This window comes from Nothobranchius furzeri, chromosome 12 (genome assembly GCF_043380555.1).
Source record: "Nothobranchius furzeri strain GRZ-AD chromosome 12, NfurGRZ-RIMD1, whole genome shotgun sequence".
NCBI classification, from domain to species: Eukaryota; Metazoa; Chordata; class Actinopteri; order Cyprinodontiformes; family Nothobranchiidae; genus Nothobranchius; species Nothobranchius furzeri.
The window spans coordinates 32,361,684-32,372,302 of record NC_091752.1 but is presented as its reverse complement, the minus strand read 5'-3'; the positions used below and the strand labels follow the sequence as shown (position 1 = coordinate 32,372,302).

Here is a 10,619-nt window from a genome sequence, read left to right as displayed (position 1 = left end):
GAGACATGGAGGAAACAAGCAGGAGACAAGACAGACCAGGAAGATGGAACATCCACAGAGACTCTTTCCACTTGTCATTACCGCTGCCGACTGAAGACGGATTCTGTGGCAGGCATTCTCAGCCTAAAGGTGGGAGCCAGGTTTCTGTACTGTTTCCAGAGGTTTTCCATTAAAAAGGTGTAATATTTCTCTAGAAAGAGGGGGCTAGGGTTAGGGCTGGGTTAGGGTTCAGCAATCTGAACAGAACAAATTTTAGCTAATGACAATCTTTTTTTTTTTTTTATTTAATTTGATACTTCATTCCATGTCAGATTTCATTTTTCTGAGTCAGCCCATTGCAGGTCTCACCTAATAATCATTTGAAAATAATTTATGGATTAAAATCCTTTTCTCAAGTACAAAATTCAATTCGTCTATGTAAGAAATTACTCAGCTCAAAAACCTTTTTTTGGCTTTCACAATGTGTGGCCTAACACATTAGCTCCAGTGTGTAGGCCATAGTGGTTTCGGACCTTTGCACATTTGCCATTTAGAATTGGTTCATATTCACACTAAAGGGGGGAAAGTTATATTGTGTGCCAGCTCCGTTTTTGAAGGACCATCTGCCCCACATGATTCATGATCCAAATCATTCAAGGACAAACCATTTTTTGTCCTTTGTAAATGAACATTGGTTGTTTTAATGTTCGTTTCTAGTGCACCACTCACATGCTGAAATATAAATGGAAGCTGTCCAAGTAACTCCACAGCTCCTATATCCAATGATTTTGTGCTTGATGCCAGATTAAAATGACTCCCCATGGTTTTGTTTTTTCATAACTTTTATAAAGTTAAAGAACCACATAATCACAATCACAGCCTGAGGACTCTGCTTTGCTTCATATCGTTTGCAGCTGCGGTAATAGATTATTAAGTTCACATTTTCTCTGCAAAACAAATGTTGTCACATGACCTTGCATGCAACAAAACACACGTGAAGGCCTTAAGAGATATAGCTGCATATATGTTCAACAGTGACATGATTTATTCTCACACATTTGCTTTTGATCCATCAGAGTTACAATGGTGGAAGAAGGGAATTAGAAAGCAGTTGCTAATGATCAGTTTTCTCTTTGTTTTGATGTGTTATGGTGGAGAAGAATGAAAATTTTTATTTCTATTATGTTAACATAATAAATGTAAGCATCAGGAGGAAAAAAGAGCTCACCTCTGAAAATAAAGTTCTCCCATCGTTATCTTTACTCCTGATCACTATTGAAGGTATCCTAGGCTAAAAACTACTTTGGGAAGTTTTTTTTTTTGTCCTTTTTTAGTGTTTTGGCTAATCTGTACTTTCCTCACAAGCTAGCATCTCAGTATTCGTACCTTCATCTTTGCCCCAGGAGGCTTTGGAGTTCTTCAGGCCAGACTTCATCAGCCGATCTCAGTGTCGAGTCAGGAGGATGGAACAGAGAGCTAGAAGGAGGAAAAAGGCTCTGCAGGACTCAAATCCAGACCTTTTGCAGGGCATTGAAGAAGATCAAGGCAAGCTAAAGAGGAACTGCACCACACCTGATCCACTTAGCGGTAAGGAGAGCTTAAAAAAACTGAAAAATCAGCCCTGAGACATGAAATAGTTTAAATAATCCATGAAGAAGACGTAACTCTGAATGCCCACGAACTAGAGAGTGTTCAGTTTCCGCTGTCAGACCAGAGGTGATGGCAAAATTCAGACAGCTGTAAATAACACGACAAAAGTTCCTGGGACTGGGTACACTGGTATGAACTCAGCTTTTATGAACAAGATGAAAACCACAAACCTAGAATTTTCAGCGCAGAGGACCTCTCATCCACTGGAATTGCTAACATCTCTCCATCACTTCTGCACACGGAAACATCCATCTAAATCTCTGGACTGCTGGAAAAAATGACCTGGTCGGTGCACCGACCACTAAACAGACATCAGATCAACACATGATCAGAATCAACACATCATGGCAGATCTTTTTGGGCTTAATTAGACAACAAGCTGTTTCTCGGTTTTAACTCCAGTACTTTAGCTGTTCTGGGATGAGGGACACCTCTTTACACATGTTGCTCTCTACTGGCCTTTAGTAGTTCTGCACATCAGAAAATGCTTTCTTTTCTTTCTTTAATAACCGTTTTTGTAAGCTGTGTGTGTGTTCACAAGTTCTGAAAACATGTTTCTTATTATTTAATTATTAGCTACTTGTTTGCAGTCAGAAATTGAGACAAACCCAAAATACAAAAGTCTTGAAATATAAAACCAGTTCACAGTCAGGAGGCCAAATTTATCATGCAAGTTTGATAACACAGTTTTATAAAAACCTGGTTTAAAGCTGTATTTCTGCAGCAACTGAAAAGAAAAATAATGACCCAAAGAATCAAGAAAAGCTAGGTGAACTCAGTAACTTGGGGTAAATCTTAAATCAGTTAATTAATTTGTAACAAAGGTTCCACTAAGTTTGATTATAATGCATTAACATTTTAAGGAAAGTTAAATGAAACTTTGTTTTCCTTTAATATCTGAAAAAAAGGCTTTTAAAACACATCAGTGTGTAAAACCTGACTTTTCGAGCCCTAAAAAAAACTTTTACGTAACTAATGAAAGTCATTTAAAAGTAATTAAATATTTCCAGTTTTGAAATGAAAGGTCATGGTGGGAGAAAAGTCACTGTGAGCTCTGAAGAGGACACGAACAAGTGTAAGTAAGAATAATCATACATTTTATTTAAAAGTGCCTTTTAGGAAACCCAAGGACAATTTATAAAAAAAACAGATCATCAATTATACATCTTTGTGTTTGAATATTGTCCATTCCTGTGCCAAACAGTCCCTCCGTGTTCATTTGCATATGCAAGGTTCATTTCCATATTCATTTTGATTTGCTAATCCTGTTTGCTTGACTCTCTCTGTGTGTGTGTGTGTGTGTGTGTGTGTGTGTGTGTGTGTGTGTGTGTGTGTGTGTGTGTGTGTGTGTGTGTGTGTGTGTGTGTGTGTGTGTGTGTGTGTGTGTGTGTGTGTGTGTGTGTGTCAGATAACCTTTTCAAGCCAAGAGAAAGGTCCATATCAGGCAAAGAGATGCACCTGAGGTCCAGACGGTGAGTTCTCTCAACCAAACCTCCTGTCAGAAGATTTTTCCTCAGTGCAGGACAACCCATCACATTCACTTTTAAATGTGCACATCATGCATATCTACACACTCACATACTCTACAGATAGAACTGATATTTCACACTCAAACATGCTGGGAGGAGATTTAAGGTAGCATCTGTATAGCTCATCCTCTTCTGCTGCCAATCATGATTGTTTTTTTTCCTTCTGATATCACTACCCTGTGGGAATTTTCTTTTGTTTGTGTGTGTGTGTGTGTGTGTGTGTGTGTGTGTGTGTGTGTGTGTGTGTGTGTGTGTGTGTGTGTGTGTGTGTGTGTGTACGTGTGCCTGAATTCATTTGTGTGAATGTGTGTGCTTGCATGTATGTGTGAGTGTGTCTGTGTGCATGCATTTGTGTGTGTGCGTGCGTGTGTGCGTGCGTGCGTGCGTGTGTGTGTGTGTGTGTGTGTGTGTGTGTAGGATTTACAACAAGCTACCAGAGGTGACAAAGAAAAAGGAGGAGGAGAGAAAGAGGGTTGTGTCACAAAGCAACAGACTGAGAGCAGAGGTCTTTAAAAAGGTACAACAGAGTTTGGACTACACATTTGTTCCAAACATCTCTCAATGTTCATGGTAAATGGTAAATGGCCTGTATTTGATATAGCGCCTTCTAGAGTCCTGGAACCCCCCAAGGCGCTTTACAACACAATCAGTCATTCACCCATTCACACACACATTCACACACTGATGGTGATGAGCTACGATGTAGCCACAGCTGCCCTGGGGCGCACTGACAGAGGCGAGGCTGCCGAGCACTGGCGCCACCGGTCCCTCCGACCACCACCAGCAGGCAACGTGGGTTAAGTGTCTTGCCCAAGGACACAACGACAGCGACAGACTGAGCAGGACTCGAACCAGCAACCTTCCGATTACGGGGCGAGCACTTAACTCCTGTGCCACCGTCGCCCCATTTAATTTGACTTCATTTAAATTTAGAGGAATAAACTATTTGAACTCATGTGAATGTCTTTATATAAAAGCCATTTCTGACCCAAAACACTAAACTTACAGTTTCACCTGAAGTGAACAATAAAAAGTAGCTTTTTTTGAAATTTACAAACTCACAGTTCTCTGTTTTTGCAAAACTCTTTAAATAAAACACGGTGGAATGCTTACATTTTGTATCATAATTAAATTGACTTACATGCCCACAAGCACACAAGAACAAAATTATAAAAGACCAAAAATGTGCTTTGCCTTCCGGCTCAGCTCTCTCTTCACCACGACAGATTGGTGCAGCGCCCGCATCACCACAGACACAGCACCAATCCACCTGTCGAGCTCATGCTCTATTCTTCCCTCACTCATGAACAAGACCCCAAGATACTCAAACTCCTCCTTTTCAGGAAGGACCTCTTTCCCAACCTGGAGAAGGTATTCTACCTTTTTCCCATTTAAGACCACGGTCTCTGATTTAGAGGAGTTGATTTTCATCCCAGCCGCTTTACACTCGGCAGCAAACCACTCCAGCGAAAGCTGAAGATCACGTTCTGATGAAGCCAACAGGACCACACCATCTTCAAAAAACAGAGACCTGATCCTTAGGCCACCAAACAGATTCCTTCAACACCTTGGCTGTGCTTAGAAATCTTGTCCATTAAAGTTATGAACAGAATCGGTGACAAAGGGCAGCCTTGGCAGAGTCCAACTCTCACCGGAAATGAGCTCAACTTACTGCTGGCAATGCGGACCAAGCTCTGACACCAGTCATACAGGGACCTAACAGCCTGCATCAGAGGGCCTGGTACCCCATACTCCCGGAGTATCCCCACAGGGCCCACCGGGGTCACGGTCAAACACCTTCTCTAAATTCCCAAAACACGTGTAGATTTGTTGGGCGAACTCCCATACACCCTCCAAGATCCCCCTAAGGGTTTAGAGCTGGTCCAGTGTTCCACGACAAGGACAAAAAACACATTGTTCCTCCTGAATCTAAGGTCAGACAATCCAACGGACCCTCCTCTCCAGAACCCCTGAATAGATCTTAGTGTTATCCCTCTGTAGTTGGAAAGCACTCTGCTGTGGCCCCCAGACTCTGGAACTCTCTCCCCCTGAGCCTGAGATCAGTGGACTCAGTGGTCTCCTTTAAAAAGCAGCTGAAGACTCACTTGTTCAGGCTGTCTTTTGTGTGACCTTCATCACCCTCTCCTTGCTCTGCTCTCCCCACCTATTCTACCTTCATCAGGATCCACTGATTTGCCTCTTTCCTACTCACTCTCTCTTTCTTTACATTTTTAATCACATTTGTCTATTTTTTGCTCATTTTAAATATATTTTAATCATTTTCTAAATTCTTTTTTTTTATATTTTTCCTTTTTTTTGTTTTTGTGAAGTGCCTCGTGATTTTTATCTTGAGAAGCGCTATGGAAAAGATCTTTCTTCTTCTTCTTCTTCTTCTTCTTCTTCTTCTGTGGTCCCCCTTTTTAAATAGGGGAACCACCACCCCAGTCTGCCAGTCCAGTGGAACTGCCTCAGATGTCCATACAATACTGCAAAGCCGTGTCAGCCAACACAGCCCAACAACATCCAGAGCCTTAAGTAACTCCTGGTGAGCCTCATCCACCCCCGGGCCCTTTCCACCAAGGAGTTTTTTGACCACCTCAGTGACGTCAGCACCAGAGATTGGAGAGTCCAACTCAAAGTCCCCAGACTCTGCTTCCTCACTGGAAGATGTGCCGGTGGGATTGAGGAGGTCTTCAAAGTATTCCGTCCACAACGTCCCGAGTGGAGGTCAGCAGCACACAGTCACCACTGTAAACAGTGTTGGTAGCGCACTGCTTTCCCCTCCTCAGATGCCGGATGGAGGACCAGAATCTCCTTGAAGCCATAAGGAAGTCTTGCTCCGTGGTCTCACCCAACTCCTCCCACTCCTGGGAATTTTGCCTCCATTCCATTCCATTCCATTCCATTTATTTGATAAAGCACATTTAAAAACAGCATGTGAGCTGACCAAAGTGCTGTACAGGGGTAAAAACATATAGGGTTAAAAGAATAATATAAAAGAATAAAACAACTAGAGCAGAACAAAAAGAACCATGAGAAGTCAATAAAATCAGTCAAAGAACAGTGTAAATAAACCATCGATAAAATAGCTAGGTAGTAAAAGCAAGAGAATAAAAATAAGTCTTTAAGTGGGACTTAAAAACCCCAATGGAGGATGAGATTCTGATATTCAGTGGGAGATCATTCCAAAGTTTTGGAGCGCAGACAGAAAAAGCTCGTTCACCACGGGTTTTGCAGCGTTGACGGGGAATCTGTAGAAGGTGTAGGTCACCTGAACGGAGAGTCCTGCCTGGCACATAAGGAGTGAGTAACTCGGATATGTAGGGTGGTGCTAAGCCATTCAGCGCCTTAAAAACAAACAATAAAATTTTAAAACGTATGCGGTAGTGCACAGGAAGCCAGTGAAGTCTTGCCTCTGCGACCACCTGAGCCACATTCTGCTTGGAATGCCGGTGTTGTGCCATAAATCGACTCGCTGCCAAAAAATGATCAGCCACCGCGGGATCGCGCACGGTTAGGGTAATTGCATTTCTAGACGAAATTCCCCGGCATTTTGCCCTAAAACTCAGCATATCTAGCAATATGGACATTCAGAAAGCAGAGATAACCTCTTCCAGTACTTAAACAGATGTGTATCGCGGATATTAGTTTTTCCAGTTCGGAAGTTGTTTTAAGTGTTGCTATTTAACTTAAAAGTTCACAATGAGGATATATTAATCCTTTTTGCAATATTTGCGATTGAAAGATGGTTTGTGGTAAGAACTGGCTTTCTTTATGTTACAGCCTTGATACTAAAAAATAAATAAACAGTGTAAAATGGCGCCCTGTATTGAATGTAAACGTCGTATAAATGTAAATAAACAATTCTCCAGCGATTTGGTTTTTTCCCCTTCCTTTCTTTAGTCCACTTGACATGGAGCCACAGTTAACTAGTTTGGGGCACATTTTTACTTGAAAAATACTATTTAAACTGATCAAGCTTTGGCTTTAATGACACTGTGTAGGTTACTATCTATACATTACTTTGCTCTATTTAAAAGTAACAAGATAAAAGCACTTCAGCACATAAAATTAAGATTGTCACTTGCCAAATAGAGACTACACCCTCCTGTTTACCTATAAGAAATGCTTCAAAATATCTTTAAATTCTTTATTGATGATTTAATTGTAGACAACTAAAATGGCATTTTACTTGCCAAAAAGTGATTGAATCGCTCAAACCATCTTTCAATCGCAAATATTGCAAAAAGGATTAATATATCCTCAATGTGAACGTTTAAGACAAATAGCAACACTTAAAACAACTTCCGAACTGGAAAAACTAATATCCGCGATAAACATCTGTTTAAGTACTGGAAGAGGTTATCTCTGCTTTCTGAATGTCCATATTGCTAGATATGCTGAGTTTTAGGGCAAAATCCTGGGGAATTTTGTCTAGAAATGCAATTACCCTAACCGTGCGCGATCCCGCGGTGGCTGATCATTTTTTGGGAGCGAGTCGATTTATGGCACAACACCGGTACAGATCAGCTGCCTCTGGAGTCCCACAGGCCCAAAAGACCAGATAGGACTCTTTCTTCAGCTTCACAGCATCCCTAACCGCCGGTGTTCACCAGCGGGTTTGGGGGTTGCCACCACAACAGGCACCGACAACCCTGCTCCGGTCAGTCGCCTCAACAATAGACGCACGGAACATGGCCCACTCGGACTCAGTGGGTAGGATAACTTTAATACCAAACTCCAGGATGAAGCACGTTTTAAACTGCAAACAATCCTAAAAGAAAAATGTTCTTACTCAAAAGAAATTGAACATGTTTATTATTCATTCTTAGTAAATAAAAATGATCATTGCTGTCTTTTTAATATGGCTGCCTTTAAAAAATAACATTTAAAACATTTTTTATTTAATTATCTTTTAGATCATTTTTGGCAAACAAACAAAATAAATGAGAAACAGCAGCAGGAATTTGAATTTAGGAAAAATTTTGAGGGAAAGGTGTAATTTGAACATGGTCCAGCAGAGGTCACTGTTTAACTGTTAAAGCTAAATCCTTCTGCCAATTCTCATGCAGGCCCTCAAAACGTCGACATGCAACATTAAGAGTCTAAAAATACCACCATTACAACTAGGCCTTATGATGATCATTAATGAATAAATAATAGTTGTTACAATTATTCCGCATTCATATAAATCATAGTTTAGCTTCAAATCTCCACCATACAGCTACTAAGGTGCTTTGGGGGAAATGAATGATATATTTAGGACAAGTGGTGTCAGACTGCTCTGCTCACGTTCACCTGTAGGTGAGCCTTCACTCACTTTCCCATTATAACCAGAACAATGACTTTGCTGACAGTGAGATGACACGTTAGAAGTGCAGAGATGTCAGATCTCTCTTGGATGATCACACACCCATAGCAGGCTCGGAGATAAAAACGTATAGGGTTGTTTCTAGGATTATCTAAATCTGGTTTTAATTCTCACCTGCAGCCTAATTTTTCTTTTTTTTAAGTATGGATCAGAGTTGTGGTATACCAACACAGCCTTCAGCTTTGGTTTTGTGCCAGAGAACATGTTATTTCTTGATGAAATATAGCAGATAGGGATGCCAGTGTGACCTTGCCACCTCTGAAAAAGGAGCTATTAGCCGGGCCCAACCACAGAGATTGCAAGAAAAAGACCGAGTTCCTCTCGAACAAACACTGTGTGATTTGGAGGCCTCGTTTTTTATCCCGCGCAGAGGGGGAGCCCGGCAAAGACTCACCGTGGGGGTCTGATAGCGCAAGGTAGAGGGTGGGTGGTGCTGAATGCTGCCTGAAATGAGATTCTAGCTGTTGGGTACCACTGTTGTGGGAATGTGATTGCATAGCGGGCAGATAGTGAGCCAGACTTATTCCCTCTTTTACCCCGACTTGGCCACCTCAGAGGTGAAGCTGATGGGTGTGAAAGCCAATTTAGCTGTGGTTGTCGCCTCTGTGTGATGCTGAGCTGCTCCTAAGACATGAAGGGAGGAAAGGTCTGATACGGGCTTTAGGAACATTCCTCTGGAGGGAGGACACCGGTGTCATAGGTGCTTTTCTTGTCTTACAGAGACTTCTGGACCAGATTCTACAAAGATGAACCAGACACCATCAGGGAAACGGGTTAACTGATACTGCTTCCTCAGCTTCGGTTGTGAAAATCTCTGCATGTTTGTGTTTCAACGGATTAGCTTAAATTCCGATGTGTATTTTTGCATTATTAGAAAATGCAGATGCTATCTAATTTAACATCTAAAAGTTGTTCATTGACATTTCTGATAGTGGATGTAAATGTGGTGTTTAAATATACTAAAGCAGCTTTTATATGTATTGTGTGAAATAATTGAAACTTCTGGAAACATAACGCATCAAGCCTTGCAAAATTCTAAATAAAGTTACGTTGTTTGTAATATAAATATAATTTTCTAATAGATTAGATGTTTGTGATTCAAGCAGAGCTGTCCATACAGTAAAAGAAAAACAAGGGGCAACACTCTGTTTTATCATTGGTTTCACATCAGCCTTGAGGCCTCTGGAAACTCCCATCCGGAACGATGGAATTTCAAGCTAATCGAACTCAGGCGCCTGTGAAAGAGATCTTTGTCACAGAGCTCCAACAGCAGAGATGACACTGTTATAAGAGGAGTGTCCCAAGCACAGCCCGGGACCTCAGGACACATAAACTCTGTAAGGGTGACTGGCATTTAAACAGAATCCTGTGGGATGAGAAGGAAACACACTTTTTTTTATCCGAACTTTGCGGATAAACCTTTTTCTTTGTGTGTGTGTGTGTGTGTGTGGGGGGGGGGGGGGGGGGGGGGGGTTGCTCTGCTCTAAATACATAAAATTGTAAGTAATGTAAGTTTGAATGATTAATAGATCCACTACCTCCACTCTCTGGTTGATTTTGGCTTACAGGTATAGTAAACAGTATTGATATCCGCTGACTTCTCTCCTGCTGGCCGTCCCACTGAGGATAACGGCCCTCCTGCCACGTAGGCAGGTTACAGATGATGAGCGCTGACTGACAGGAGCTATATACGAGGAGACGGGCTCTTGTCAGTCAGTGCTCCTCTCTCTAAGGAATCACGTGTCTTTGTGTCACATCCACGCATAATGTGGACTGTGTGCTGCGAGGCCCCTCCGCTGCCCCGAGGTTATCTTCAGCTGTGTGCATCCACGCTGAGTCACTTTGTAAGTTATTAGCCATTTCATCAGCCCAAATCGGATCAGAGCAGTCCTTTCTTTGTCGCCGCAGCTTCAGCGTATTTAATATTATCCGGGCAGGGTTTGGCTTTAACATTTAAGAATCTCAGGGTGAGCGAAAGATATGGAAAGCCAGGGGAGTCACTCAAAAAGATAAAGTAGGATCAGCACAACTGTAACAAGTGAATAACAGTAAAAGGAGCATAATAAATCTCCTCAGAGAGAAAATGACAA

At 41.7% G+C, this 10,619-nt stretch overlaps 1 long non-coding RNA gene across 1 annotated transcript; it reads left to right on the top strand.

Moving 5' to 3' along the window:
* The first annotated feature begins 1,391 nt into the window (after nucleotides 1-1,391).
* Nucleotides 1,392-9,512, top strand: LOC129166724 (uncharacterized). Its single transcript, XR_008565624.2, has 4 exons — nucleotides 1,392-1,566; nucleotides 3,038-3,101; nucleotides 3,576-3,675; nucleotides 9,250-9,512. It is a non-coding gene; the product is annotated as an uncharacterized lncRNA (long non-coding RNA).
* Nucleotides 9,513-10,619: the final 1,107 nt, after the last annotated feature.